Genomic DNA, 15,723 nt, shown 5'->3' with positions numbered 1-15,723 from the left:
GGTGCTAAATGTCGAAATCGTAAATAAAGCAGGTTAACATACCTAGCCCTACGAAATTAGAGATTGGCGACGAGGGAGAGAGAGAGAGAGAGAGAAAAAAAATAACGAAGAGAGAGAAACGAATCTCTCTCCTTCGGTTCCTGGTTTTTGTTTCCGACGCCTCCAAATCCAACACCTACTCTCTCCGCCTCTCCTATCTTGTCCCTCTGCTAGCCCTCCCATCCGCGCTCTTCCAATGCCCAATCGCCGACCTCGACGTGGACCCCGACGCCGCCTCCGCCCTTCTCAGCGTGCGCGGCCTCTGCTCCGCCCAGTACTCCGACCAAAGCCTCAGGCTCAGATTCGCCTTCAAGGACAACGAGTTGTCCTTGATCCCTTCTCTCTCGCTCCCTTCAAACGCCTTCTCTTTGGCTTTCAAACGCCGATTCTCCCCTTCTCACAAACTCAGGTAATCCCATGTATGTATGGAATGGGTCATCATCTTATTCATTCTAATCAATTAATGGATCAGCTACTGGTACAATTTCGATGCCCAACAGCTGGAGCGCCGTGTACAAACAAAACTGTGGCAAGGACCTCAAATTGAAAGCTGGTTATGATACTTGTTTCCTGGTAATTAGTTATGGTAATTTAGTTAATACATATCAATACTTGTTTCCTGCATCTTCGTAAGGAGGAAACACAACCCAGCTGAAACAAAACACAACCTACGCGAACCAGGAAAGAAAAAAATTGCAGAGAAGAAAGGAAAGAGAGAAGAGATAGAATAATATTTATATTTAATAACAATTAATATATCCGATAATAATATTTAAAGATTAAAAGTATTTAGAATAATAGAAAATACTCTTATACCCTTTAAAATATTGTCACGTCATCAAAAAGTTAAATTTAACGTCCAAATACTGACGGAAGTGGCAAGTTGTAACACGTGTCTAAGTTCTGAGATTAGTTCTGCAACATTTCTGAGTACAGGGGTGAAATGAAATCGAGGTACGAGTCCAGGGGTAAAAAAGGAATTAATTCTCAATTTTTTTTTTCCTGAGTTAAAATTATGCCAAAAAAATCCAATTATGCACAATTTTTGTCATCACAATCCACAATCTACAATTTCAATGTTAAGCAAAAAAGATTAACAAAAAAATGCAAATAGAAAAACAATAGGTCTGTTTAGTAGTTCACTCAAACTGTTTTATTTTCTGTTTTTGTTTTCTGTTTTTGTTTTCATATAATTGCAATCTAAAATTTTTTGCAGTTGTTTTCAAATAACATTTTGGTAAGGATTTCAGTTTTTTTATTAAGTTTTTTGTAATTGTAGTGTAATAATTCACATAAGAATTAGGCGTCGAGATATATACTAATCGAAAGTGTTTGCTGCGAATATAATGGTTGTACGTTTAGTTATAATGATTGTTCACAAGTTCATCGGAAAACACCGTTTGTCTTTGTAGTTAATACAACAAATATCAAATTTTGATACCTAATGTTGACTAAAAATAGTGAAAACTTATGCGCTCGACGAGAGGATCACGACCAATTAACAGTTTGTAAAATGGAGTTCCGATTGTTTAAAGTTTGCCATAATTGTAAAATTAAAATCAAGCTTTACAGGGAACGAAAACAAATTCGATAATCAAAAGTGAGGAAAATGAAATGATGTTGATAGGAGAGAAGGATATGTCAAGAGGAAATATTAAAAAAAAAAGTTAAAAAAGTTGAGTGAAAAAATTGGAAAACACCTAAAAACTGTTTTCTGATTTTCTTCATTAAAATAGAAAACATTTTGAAAACTTTTTGAGTTGTATTCTGATAATCATCAAACAAACAGTGAATTCAGTTTTTTCATAAAGAAAAGTCAAAAACAGTTTTCAAGTTAAGAAACAAACAGGCCCAATAGCAGCCTCTTTCATCTGGATTTGTTTCGAACGTCCTCTGGATCTGTCCGTGGCTCTTTCATATCTACATGTCCATGCATGGTGAGCCCCTAGATCGACGAAGCCTTGCGTTCAAGCGGTATCTCTTGGCAGCTCACACCCTCAATGTTACAAAGCTCTAGATCTAGAAAGATTGCAAGTGCTCCCTAAACTTTTCAGACTCCTCTCTTTATCGTGACCGAAGCAGGTCTTGTTCTCAAAGACACCAGAGGCCATATACCTCACTTTGTGTCTTTCTCTGTCATTTACATTCTTAGATTGTGTTATATAATTTAGCTTCCCTTGTGTTGTGACTTAACTCTGTACCCCTGTTTATGGGACACAATTTCGGCTGATGCTTCAATGTTAAAGTCCAAGTGACAACTTTTTCTCTAAAAAAAATCAATACCAGTTGGTGCTCCCCAGCCCTGCAATTCCAACAAATTTCCAATAATACAAAAGTCACTACATATGAATACTTGGAAAAACCTCAAAATTTTCAACACGTTTCCAATGTGTCGATGACATTAAGAGAAACTATTTTTGACAACTGAAGAGGGTAAGTGAAATTTTGAGGCGTTATAGATCAAAGGAAAATTCAAGTTATGGAAAGGAAAAGAAATACCCACGATTGAGCGTCGGCCCATTGAAAGCCGAATTTGGCGAGGTGATGCTAGACTAACTTGTCGTATATATAAAATTATCTAAAACCTTAAACCAAACTATAAAAACAATTAAAATTTATGAATTAAAAAAAAGTATAGACCTTAAAAAAATGAGAGGGTTTAGATAATCGAGGGAGAAAAAAATTAGGGGTTGCGAGAGAGGCGAGAACCTGAGATTTTGGTTGAGATGACAACTTCAAACACTTATCACATTCGTACACTCCCTAACCACAATGTTTATGCTGAGTACGCCATTACAAGTTTAACTTATTTACAATCAAAAGAAAGCTAAAAACTAATTAATAACACAAAATGTAGACTTCAATTATTCACCACAATATTCTTACAACAAATAACACTTATCACACTTAGGGGTTGCGAGAGAAGCGAGAACCTGAGATTTTGGTTGAGGTGACAACCTCAAACACTTATCATACTCGCACACTCCCTAACCACAATGTTTATACTGAGTGCGCCATTACAAGTTTAACTTCTTTACAATCAAAATAAAGCTACAAATTAATTAATAACACAAAGTGTAGACTTCAATGCTTCACCACAATATTCTTACTACAAATAACACAAACAAGTTGCTCAACTCAAGAATTCACATAAAACAATGAACATTTAAGGTATGAAAATATTAGTTCTAAATGTTAATTTGAACACAAACGAGCAAACAAATCACAGAAAAATTCAACAGAAAAGAACATAAGGACTAAGCATCCAAATTCACGTAACTCGAAGCTAACTAAATTCATCAGCACATAAAACATAAAATTTAACTTCTTTCACATTGAAGCCAAAAAGTCTCACATAAAACAAAAACTAACAAGCTTAGTAATAAGCGAAAAAAAATGATCAAAGAATCATAAACCTGGACTTTATCTCATATCTCGATTCTCTTCTTCTCAATCTCCTCTTTGAGAGTCGAAAGTAGCGAGCGAGACTTCATTTCCTCCTTGAGCAACATGTTGCAGCTGCTCAAGATCAGGCTTCCTTTAAAAAAAATGAAGACGAGCATTTTTAAAATGATTAAAAAAAACTTAGCAGCGTGGTGACTTGCTGCCTGAGTGAGAAGGCTTCAAAACTGACCTTGCTTCAGAGATTTTAGCCGGAAAATGGAAAGTTGTCGCCACTTCGTCGTACTCTTTACAAGTCATTTCCAATTGTTGAACTCTAAAGCTCTCTTCATTCCTGTTTCTAGGCCTCCATTTTTCTCTCATCCTCACTTTCACGTACTCGTGCACCTTTCAATCAATCATTTTCTATTGACATATTACCGTCCATACATGATTATCTACCTTTTTTCATCACATCGCCGCTTCATCTCCTAGAACAGAACACCATTATACAATGAGTACTTAAACAACATAAAGAAGATACATTAATATGTTTGATTCAACACAAACAACAAAGACCTCAAATGTGTGCAGTTCGTTAAGAAGAAACTCCGAAGGCACTGTGATCGTCAGAGAAATATTGTAACGCTGAAACTACGGGAAAAAAAATTAAGAATGCATATTAAATAAGCTTATCAGAAAAACCAATCACAAAGAATGTTTAATTAAAATTCGACTTTATGTAGAGTATGTTTATTATGTGCTCCCGAGTGTGTGTATTTGACTTTTTATCATGTGCTCCTGAGTGTGTAAATCTATATAAATATAATAAGTGAGAATGTCTTGGTTATCATGCATTTGTATTTTTACCAATCACATCACGACACCTAAGCTTACTCTTATTTTAACAAATCATATCATGACACTAGTCTTACTCTTATTCGATATAATAAGTGAGAATGTCTTGGTTATCATCCATTTGTATTTTTTACCAATCACATCACGACACCTAAGCTTACTCTTATTTTAACCAATCATATCATGACACTAGGCTTACTCTTATTCTAACACATATACACACTCATACACGGTTGGTTTTCAACACTTACACAGTTTCTTCTTCATTTCAGACTTAAATTCTTCATTGAATCCCAACGTTTTCAACATTTTCATCTTTTTCAATCGCATTTAATCCCGCCTTTAGTAGCGACGTTTCTATCTCCGTCTCATCCACCGAGTCATCTCAGCTTCCTCTCTCTCTCTCTCTCTCTCTCTCTCTCTCTCTCTCTCATCGAAGTGGTTTCTTTATTTCTTTATTTTACGATGGTGGACTCAGACCCTACACTGTTCCATCCACTTCATCTCATTCGAATTCGTTTATTTTTCTATATCCCATGTCTCGTAGTCTCTTTCACCTAATCAAGGTTTTTGGGTATTTCTGAATTTTTGTTTTTGTAGAATTCAAGTTCGTTTCTTTTCTACTCGGCAATTATTCCTGGCTCCACCTTCGGACTCCCTCTCTGACGGTGAGATACTGCAAATTCATGTTTGGTTTTTTTTTTCTCTTTTCATTTTTTGTTGTGCTCAATAAATTGAACTCTCATCTTCTTCAAGCACGTTTTTGCCTTGGAATCTGTCGGATAATCCCAACGTTTTGTATATAGTATATAATCTAATTATTATTTTTTGAATTTTAGCCTTTTTATTTGGGAGTTCTGTCTCTGAGTTTGAATAATTTGTTTCAACTTTGAACGTTATGTATTGAAATGTGGATGGGGCGAGGAGGAGGAGAATAGGAGTACTTGTTCAAGATCACGCACATCTTCATTAGTTCCATTTATATATATTTTCAGTTCATTCTATTAATTGTGAAGCTAAATGTTTTTGTGATTATTGTGAATATTTGTTGCTGATACTGAGTCATATCTAATTAATCTTATGATATTTAAAAACAAGAGAATATATAGAAAGTACCTAAAATATCATTATCATTATTTTCGTGTTCATGTAATCTATGTTAATTGATATTTTGTTTTTTTGATCGGTATAGAGATTCGATTTAGTGGGCAGGTTCTTATCCCAAATCAAGGAAAAGAAAAAGATGAACGGAACGACTGCGTTACTTCCCCCAAAATACAAGATTGTGAATCTTTCTTTCAAAGGTATATGTCGCCCACCATGTGTTCGATGAAATAAGTGAATAAAGAAATTTCAATCAGATAATAGATTATCCTAATTGTTATCATAAAGATTAAAGCTTTAGGCGTATGTAGATTGACCCATTTTTCCAAATTGTGTGTGTGTGTATAGTTTTCAAGTAAGTGTTAATCTGTTGATTTTTTGCATAGTAATAAAGGATTTGAAAGATATGAGAGGCTGCTAGGATAGCTTACTCTCTGCAGTCGCCGTGACTGAATAGCTCATATGGTACATTTCTTTTCCAGCTCATGAAATGTCTTTTACCATGACGTTTTTTGTGATTGGTTATTCATGGGTTCTATTCATCGAAATCTTGCAGAGTTCTTTGAGTCGTTACGTGAATTGGGTGCTTGTCTTCTCGAGAAAACCGCTTTGACCGACGATGAAGACAGCGGTAATGTCACTCTTCATCATTGATATATCGTATTAATGTGGGCAGTGTGTTATCTTCTTGTGGTTCAGTCAAAGTACATTTCATGCTCAGGAAAGTGCCATACGAAATCCCAAAGCTTGTCGTCGACTATGTAGCAAAATATAAATTACACACAAATAATAATAAAATAAAAAGTTACATATAACACACAAATAAAATTACACTCAAATAATAATAAAACTATTATAAATTGGTTTTAATTTTATTTAGAATAATTGCCAGATGAAGTTGTTTGAACAACTTGTTGACGCTCCGGCTCGAACAACTCTGTTACAATTTGTTTTGCCAAATAAACTATGCCATACAAAATAACAACTATAAAAAATTAGATGGACTAGTCAAACTCAAACGTTGAGATTGCATATTAGCCAATCTTTAAATTTATTTTGAGGAATAGCCAAATTCGCTGACGTGGCGTTTCAACCAACATTTTTAATTTTTTATATATCGGAAATACCCCTAATGTAGCTGCGTTTTATTTGAAGAAATATTCATATGAATAAGTCAACATAATAATATCAACGTATATTGCATGATTTCAGGGATTAATATCAACACATTTGTTCTCGTATTACCCAGATTACATGATATTCAAATATCATGTGAATGCGTCGATCCTCGACAACGAGTCGTGAGAGTTTATTGTCGAGAAGTGAAAGAGCATGGTCGGAGAGAATCAGTGAAAACTCGTCGCCGCATCGAACCACCACCATTAAGCACCCTCAATCTCTGCCCATCCATCTCACGCGCCCCCGATCTCTGCCACGAGTCACCACCACCGATCTCCTCATCGCCGCAAAGCACCACCACTTGCCTTCTTCGCCACCCATACCTATCGCCACCTTCATAATAAACCAGGTCGGAGACCTTGTGATTTTTTGCCAGAAGCTCATCATAGCCAGACTATAATTTTTTAATGGCGAGATCGCGGACGACGACGATCGAACGATCCAGGTCGGAACTTTATCGAGGAGGTTGCGGATCTCATTCATCAAAGACCTCGGCTTTAGCGGGCCGGTCCGCCATGGCTGTTTTAGACCTTCTTCTGTAATCGGATCGGTATATTCGTATTTATTTTTGCTAATGTCGACGTAATTTTGTGTTAATTTCAATATATTCTTGTTTATTTGTGTTAATATAGGTAAAGTTCAGCATATTCGTGTTTATTTGTGTCGTTTAAAATTATTCCGCAGCGTGGATAAATCCGTGAGATTGATTCGATGACATGGTTAAGTTCTCTTGGTCGGTGTGATCGGCAGGAAGTGAAGATCTCAATATATATTTTCAAATTATAAGGGATTTTTGTAATCATAAGAAGAAGAGTTGTTTCATTTTTTTCCCTTTGATTTCGTATTGATTAAACTTGCCGTGTATATGTGAGTATAATAGTCTGATTTCAATTTTATTTTTTATTTTATTTAATCTTTTATCTATCTAATTAATGGTATTTTTGTCTGATCAAGTGGGTTAATGTGGTTTATTGGTTATTTTGATAATTTTATATTTTTAATTGGCTAATCTACTAAAAATTCTCAATAAGATACTTATCAAAAATCTCAATTCTTGATCAATGGAGGAACAATTTCATTTTTTTTGTTCAATAAGATAGCAAAGTGGATGGTTGACTTATTCCATACCAGAAATAATCACATAAAATATTTTGATAACCCAGATTCTTATTTCTCAATGATATCATCAAGACAATTGGCAAATAAAAATTACTAGGTATCTATCAAATGTCACTTCCATTGCCCTTTTTATTTCATTAGCTACCGCAAATTTGGGTAAGTAAGCAGGTTATCACGCTAATTATTAGTCCTCTTTAATAAAGGCTACAAGCTTATGGAGCATTTCAACGGCCTTCTCATTCTTCGGATTTCTCAAATGAAAGCAGTGATCCTCTGCGAGCGACTCCACGATCTCAGCACTCCCTGGCCAATCGCTCTTCCTCAGCTCCTCCACGTAGCGCCTCCCAGGTCCCGCCAGGCTGTCCTTCTCCGCCACGAACAACAAAACCCTCCCGCACCCGATCCCAGCCAAATCCTCTGCAGTCGGGCTCACCCTAGGATCGCTCGTACCCTTGTCATTCCCGGGCCACATGTACATGACCATTTCGTCGTCAACGGTGCCGGCGAAATAAGGGTGGATTATCGCCGCCCCGGAGATCGAGACCCCCGGTAACCCGTCCCGCCCGAAGCGGGACACGATATCGTGGGTTATGGTCCCGCCGGCGCTCTCTCCGGCGACGAAGACGCGGCGGAGGTCGGCGTGGGCGTTGAGCCACGGATCTGGCCCGGCTCCGTCGGCGTGGGCCGCGATCCACCGGAACGCGGCCCATGAGTCGTCGAAGCAGGCCGGAATAGGCCGTTCCGGGAAGAGTCCGTAGTCGACGGAGATCCCCACGGCGTTGGCAGCGGCGGAGACGGAGGTGACGAAATTGTGGGACCAGGTGGAGGAGGCGGATCCCATGCAGAACCCGCCGCCGTGGACGTGGAGAAGCACGGGGAGCTTCCCGGCCGCGTTCTCGGGGAGGAACAAGCGCGCCGTGACGCGCGGCTCGCCGGAGATCACGACGTCTTTGTATCGGACGCCGTTGACCGGATCGTCGGAGGGAGGGACGGTCGGGCCGGGCGGCCAGTTGAGGACGACGCGGCCGTCTCTGTGGACGCGGAAGAAGCGAAAGCGGTGGATGATATCGTCGCTGTCGGCGGAGGACGGCGGAGATGCCATTTCCGGCGGGGTTTGGACAAGCGAGTTAGTCGTGAAAGAGAGGAAGGAAGAGTGTGTGTTTGAAATCCGTAGAATACGATTCCTTATAGTTTTTATAGTAATAATGGTGGGCCATATTCGGTCAATAGTACAGCTCACTGCTCACGCTTGAAATATCAAATATTTAAGAGTTTTAAAGACTTACTGTACCCTGATCTGAATTATTTTATTATTATTATTATTATATTTATTATTTTGTATCTACGAAGTGATTGGATATTGGGGACTGAGAATATTATTTCTTTAATTTTCTTTCTCTTCTCAAAATGTTATTACTTTACTATGAATGCAATTGTTAGGTGAGGACAGACGTTTTTTTTTTCCTGAAATTGTTAGGTGAGGAGGACAAACCACTTTACGCTTCCGAAATCAATTTTCATACTGTGGTTTTAATTTTCAGGAAATAATTATGGAAGTCGTAGGTTCCATTCCATCTAGAATCTTAAACAATAGCAAACATCATTTGAAAAAAAAGTCACACCATTCATTTTTACCGTATTCTTTGACCTTATTTATCGCTAAGAGGTTCTAGATGCATAAAGGCTAGTTTTTAAATTAGGTTGGAAGTTCCAGATCATCGCATGTATGGTGTGAGTTTAGGCTAAAGAATAAACGTGGGCCGTGGGCATGGGTTGATTTAACACCAAATTTTTTTCCAACTCCAACCACAATATCAAATTTCACACTTAAAAATATTATTCACCATTATTATATTATTAAAATAAAACAATCTCTTTATTAATAAATATTTTAATAAATAATTATAATAGTTATATTTTTTAATTAAGTGATTAAAATAATTTAGTACTTACCAATATTTAACAAAAATTAAGATAAATAAAAATAACATTACTAAAAATATTACATTTAAATAATTCAACATAAAAACATACAATTGAAAGATAGATTACATCGTACGAATTATCATAATTAGTATATTCATTCCACAAGTGCTCAATTAATGCATTTCGAAGTTCAATATGAGCGTCTTTGTTCTTGATTTGTCGGTGTCGAGCTAAGAATTGTTGAAATCGAGCATCTTCATCGCCTGCCATCTCAACTTCAGCATTTGGAACTTCGGCTCGTTCTTCAATGGTTGGATTAACATCGCGTTCATCTTCTATTATCATATTATGTAAAATAATACAAGATGTCATGATATCATGTAACACTTTCTTACTCCAAAAGCGGGATGGTCAGGTCACAATTGCAAATCATGACTTCAACACTCCAAATGCACGCTCTACATCTTTTCTACATGCTTCTTGCTTCATTGCAAATAACTTTTTTTTTTGGACCACGTGGATCGTGAATAGTTTGAACAAGGGTCGACCATTTTGGGTATATGGCATCAGCTAGATAATAATCCATGACATAATTGGCCGGTGGAGCAGTACCCTCAACAAGATTAGCAAAAAGATGAGATGCCTCTAGCACATTAATATAATTATTAGATCCTGGTAGACCGAAATATGAATGACATATCCAAAGATCATAATCAGCTACAGCTTCTAGAATAATCGTAGGCGATCCACTACGTCCAGCATATTGACCTCCCCAAGCTCTTGGGCAGTTTTTCCACTTCCAATGCATAAAATCTAAACTACCCAACATACCTGGAAATCCTCGACGCTCATTAATGTGGGGAAGTCTTGCAACGTCATTAGCATTAGGTGCTCGAAGAAAATGGCCTCCAAACCTCGACAATAGCACGGCAAAATCTCTTCTAGCATTCCAAAGTTGTGGACTCGCCTATTTTGATATACTCATCGGTGGAGTCTGTCGGTGATCCATATGCCAACATTCGAAAAGCGACCGTTAGTTTTTGCAAACTAGATAACCCGAGTTTACCGAGTCCATCTCTTCGTTGGACAAAGTAATTGTCATGCCTTTGCACAGCATCATGAATTTGAAGAAATAAAGCTCGGCTTATTCGAAATCTTCGTCGGAACATTGTCTCTGGGAATCGAGGATTATTTGCAAAATAGTCGTTGAAGAGATTGCAAGCGGCATGTTCCCGATCACGGTTGATAACGATATGACCAAGAATAGATCCACGATGAGAGCCTTCGGTATTTAGCATACGATTTAGCATAAAATTGTTATTTTCAGTAATTTGATATATGACTTTGCTTTCTAGATCTTCATAAAATTCATTATCCGAAGAAGAAGAGGAAGAAGATGGTATGTAAGATGAACTACCATATTGAAAATTTATCGTTTTTATAAGAACAAGTATACGGTAAAGAAGGAGGTGATATTTTTTCAAGTATGAAACTCATCATTTATAGAAAGAAATAAATAGATCCGGACCATTGAATTTTAGATCTGAAATCTAGCTGTTGTATTGTACTGTCACATCTTGTCTGTTAACATTATCAGAAACAAACAAATAGATCCGGACCATTGAATTTTATATTTAAAATCTAGCTGTTGCATTGTATTGTCACATCTTGTCTCTTAGTATTATCATAAACAAACAAATAGATCCAGACCATTGAATTTTAGATCTAAAATCTAGCCGTTGCATTGTATTGTCACATCTTGTCTATTAGCATTATCAGAAACAAACAAATAGATCCGGACCATTGAATTTTAGATCTAAAATGTAGTCGCTGCATTGTATTGTCACATCTTGTCTCTTAGCATTATAAAAAACAAACAAATAGATCCGAACTATTGAATTTTAGATCTAAAATCTAGCCGTTGTATTTATAAAATCTAGTCGTTCAATTTCTATAAATAAGACTTACTCCTCAACCCATTTCCTCACAAATTCATTCTTCACCTCATTTCTTCAAACATGACTTCAAGTCGCAGTTCTTCATACTCTGTTCAAGAAGATATACTCTTGTGTCATACCATTTCCCAAAAAAAAGATCAATTTTGGGCAAGAATTGAAACAGAGTATCACTCAAATGGAATCCAAAAAGTTAGACCAAGAAGATCTTTAGAAACTAGAATGGCAACCATTCTTTCTGCTGTTTCAAAACTAAGGGGATGTGTTAACCAGATTGAAAATAAGAATCTCAGCGGTGCTTCGGAACAAGACATTGTAAGTATATATTTTGTCGATAATATGTATTCATATATTTTTTTTGTACTGACTAACTCTTTATCATTATTCTCTTATCAATATATAATAGTTAACTCAAGCGAAGATGTTATTGGTAGAGGATGCCAAATACAAGAGAGGCTTCAAATTCGATCATGTGTGGCCCATTCTGAAGGGAATTGAGAAATTTGCTAGTAACAGCTTAAATATCGAGTCCCCGGGTCGTAACCATCCATCATCATCATCATTTTCTACCGAGTCACCTGTAACCCCCGGTATGAATTCATTTGATCTTAACATGAACGATCAATAAGGCACTTGCAATTTATCTGGAAGACCAATGGGTGTAAAAAAAAAAAGCAAAGAAACAACAAAAAGATGCTGGAGAATTTAAAAAAATGATGGACAAAAATGAGAATCTTGTTTGAACTATTAAAGATTCTAATTTTGATAGAATTGAAATTCAGAGACAAAAAAAATTAACTTCGAAAGAAAAAAATTGAGCTAGCTCAAATGAAAGAAGAGAATAAAATTTTATCCATGAATTTGGATACTATATCCGACCCAAATATGTGTGAATTTTTAATAAAAGAAAAAGAAAAAATTATGAACAAAAGAGCACAGACGAACCAATATGAAGAGCAATGAGAATGTTCCCAATATCATGGATCTCAATATCGAGCATGTAATTATCAACAAAATAAAGCTCAGAAAGATCAAGCTCAGGGAAATCAAGCTAATGAAGATCAAACTCACAGGGATCAAGCTCAGGGAAATCAAAATCAAAATTACACCCAGTATTATAATTATCTTGACGGAACTGGAAATAATTTCCCCGATTATTAAATTGTGTTTTAAGTTCTTACTATGTCTTTTAAAATTATGTTATTGTTTTAATGTATTTTTGTAGTTAATTTAAGAGTTTTTATATTTTATAATTATTTATAAGGTTAATATATATATATATATATATATATATATATATATAAAGAGTTTGGGTTTAATATGTTAATAAAATAAATTAAAAAAAAATACTGTGTGATACAGTGTCACGGCATATATAGAGTGACATTGTATCACACGCCAAATATGCTGTAGAATTTGGCGTTTGGTTGCAGCAATTTTCACGCTATATATAGCGTTATAGCGGTAGGTTACAGTAGCCCTTAGAGAGATTAGATGACCGGTTTCATGAAAAATGATTTTTTTTATCTTGAAATATATATAAATTATTTGAGAGAAAAATTCAATTGAGGCCGAAACGTTGGAGTCAAGTTATCATCCATTCTCAGGTGAAGATTGTCCTAGGCCAATCATCACCGGCAAAAACTGTAATTCAATGACAACCATGATGTTGAATTGTTGACAAGAGAAATTGGCTCAGTGGCAATAAACACCAAAAATTCATAATAAAGATATTGTTGATTTATATTCATTAAGGGTTGGAACTCGAGAGATATGAGAGAACTGAGAATGGAATCCCTCCAATTTTATTTGTGTTGTTTTGATAAACAATAGAAAAGAAAATAAAGTATGATAGAAAATATATAACTAACAAATGGAAAATTGAGCGGACAATGTAATTTATCCAAATTTATACATCTAACGATCACATTTGTATCTATTTTCTCACTTTGGGATTTTGTCGAGCTTGAACGAGATTCCTCACCATTAGACTTGAACCTCATCAACGAAACAAGAAAGATGTCAGGAGTAATCATCTTCAGATTTTTTGCTCTCGTTTCTTCCAACATAAACACATGACCATTGATTTGTAGTCTCTGAAGCTCGGCCTAAAATCGGGATAATTCGTAAAACCAATATGCCAAAATTTGCAATGTTTATCACTCGCTCTTTCGATCCCCATTTCATCGTAAGTGAAATTCTGATTAGTCACAAAGACAAGATGTCGCACACAAAGTGTTGACAATGTGTCCGACAACTTGCTTGAACACAGATAATGGATAAACAACAAACAGTGCGATAAAAAGAATACACACGATATGATTACCCAGTTCGGTGCAATACACCTACGTCTGGGGGCACTCTGCCAGTGGAAAGGATTTCACTATCTTGTAGTCAATAGTACACGCAAGGTTTAAAAGATTACAATCACCAAATCAATAAAACCTAGAGACTATTACCACCACTGAATACCTAAACCAGGGACTCCCCCTGGATTTGAGATCCGCCCCAATTCCACTCTTCGAGCAACCGCCTATGCTCGGATGACTTTCAGTCTTCAAACGATCGTGAGCCTTCAATCACGAGAACACAAAACCCAACTCTCACAGACACTCAATCTTTCTGGAATAGTGTTTGAGAGAATACACCGCTCTTAACAAAACACAAAGCCTCCCAATCCGCCGGTCTTGCACGTCTAGGAGCTCTAAGTATTTTATCAAAAGCGTCAAGGCTGCTAAGGGTGAAGCGCATGGATTTTATAGCAGTTGTACAGGCCTGGAAGTGTATCTAGGGTTTCCTTACCCAGCCTCACACGAATTTCTCACAATAAAGTCACCAGCAAGGCAATCTGTCAATACTGGAAACTTGCCCGAAATTATGTCTGCACATAGAAGGAAGAATGTCTCACCAGAAGTAGGAGCATGAGGACCGACATCTTTTCAAACAACTTACACTAAAAAATACAGCCAACAAATGACGTAACAACAGTAAGAATGCTAGAATGTTCCAAAACAAGAATTATCTTGGGGACTTCAGTGCGGAAGAAATTTATACTTGCTTGCCTCCAAACTCAATTGTCGAACTTAAAATGACATTGAATTTGCAAAGACATCATCAATTACACCTTACTTAAGTTATTTATTTTTGTTTTACTCATAAACAATTAAACAACCAATAAGAAAAATTAAACTTACTGCTCAAAAAAAAAAAAATTAAACGAAAAAGAAAACTTTGTTGCCTTTGCTTCGTGAATATCCCTAAACTATAGTAAGTGTCTAAAATAAAATTAAAAATTAAAAGAGAATCCATAGGAAAAGATTCAAACTTTTTGAGGAAGTGATACTAATTTGGACAAAGTTTTAAAACAAATGAATATACTAATTCAACTTAATCACCACGGAGAAAATAAAACATAAAGAACATACAAAAAAAATGCAAGACATACCTCTGTCAATAGAAATTTGAAGTCGTTGTACATCCATCAACATCATTTAAGTTATTGCTTCAATTCATAATCATAACTGATACAAAATTAAACCCCAAGTGTCAGTTCAAAAGGGGACATAAATTCCGGTTATGACAGCCCAAAGTAGACCATCAAGAACTTCCATTCTAGTGGATCTTTGAAGTTGAACCAGTACTTCCGCTTCTGCATAAAAAATGATATGTACACCATAGAAGCGTGTACTTCCAGATTGTGCCGTTAAGATTTTGTTATTTTTCTCTTACACTTTGTTTGGTAGGGTGGATAGATGAGTGGAGGGAGAGGGTTGGAGGGAGAGGAGTTGAAGGAAGGTTGAATTCCATTGTTTGGTTTAAAAGAAATTAGGGGGGAAATGATTAATGGGAGGAAATGCTCCCCCTTGGATCCCACAAAAATTAATCATTCGGGATATGGAGGGATGAGATAGCCAAAAAAATGGAGGGAATATTAAGAGAGCTACAAAGATAAAATTTACCCTCAGATGTCTAGAGATATGGTTTTGTATTGTTGATGTCTATATTTTGTAACTTTTGTTAAAACATGCAGTAAGACTTTGAAATATTTTGTAATGTCGACATCCATATCAATATCAATATTATTATACTATCTATTGGTTTGCATTGGTGATAGTTTTTTTATTACATTAATGTTCAATTTATTTCTATAACTTTTTTTTTG

The 15,723-nt window shown here is 36.2% G+C and overlaps 2 pseudogenes; both read right to left on the bottom strand.

The window, feature by feature from the left end:
- Window positions 1-7,804: 7,804 nt before the first annotated feature.
- Window positions 7,805-8,846, bottom strand: LOC149389329 (putative carboxylesterase 12 pseudogene; annotated as a pseudogene).
- A 371-nt stretch (window positions 8,847-9,217) lies between these two features.
- LOC149389328 (uncharacterized) lies at window positions 9,218-15,368 on the bottom strand (annotated as a pseudogene).
- Window positions 15,369-15,723: the final 355 nt, after the last annotated feature.

This window comes from Urtica dioica, chromosome 8 (assembly GCF_054948205.1).
Source record: "Urtica dioica subsp. dioica isolate 48M chromosome 8, U.dioica_male_clone48M_v1_H2, whole genome shotgun sequence".
NCBI lineage: Eukaryota > Viridiplantae > Streptophyta > Magnoliopsida > Rosales > Urticaceae > Urtica > Urtica dioica.
The sequence above is the reverse complement of the archived record's forward strand: the minus strand, read 5'-3'. Positions and strand labels throughout refer to the sequence as shown.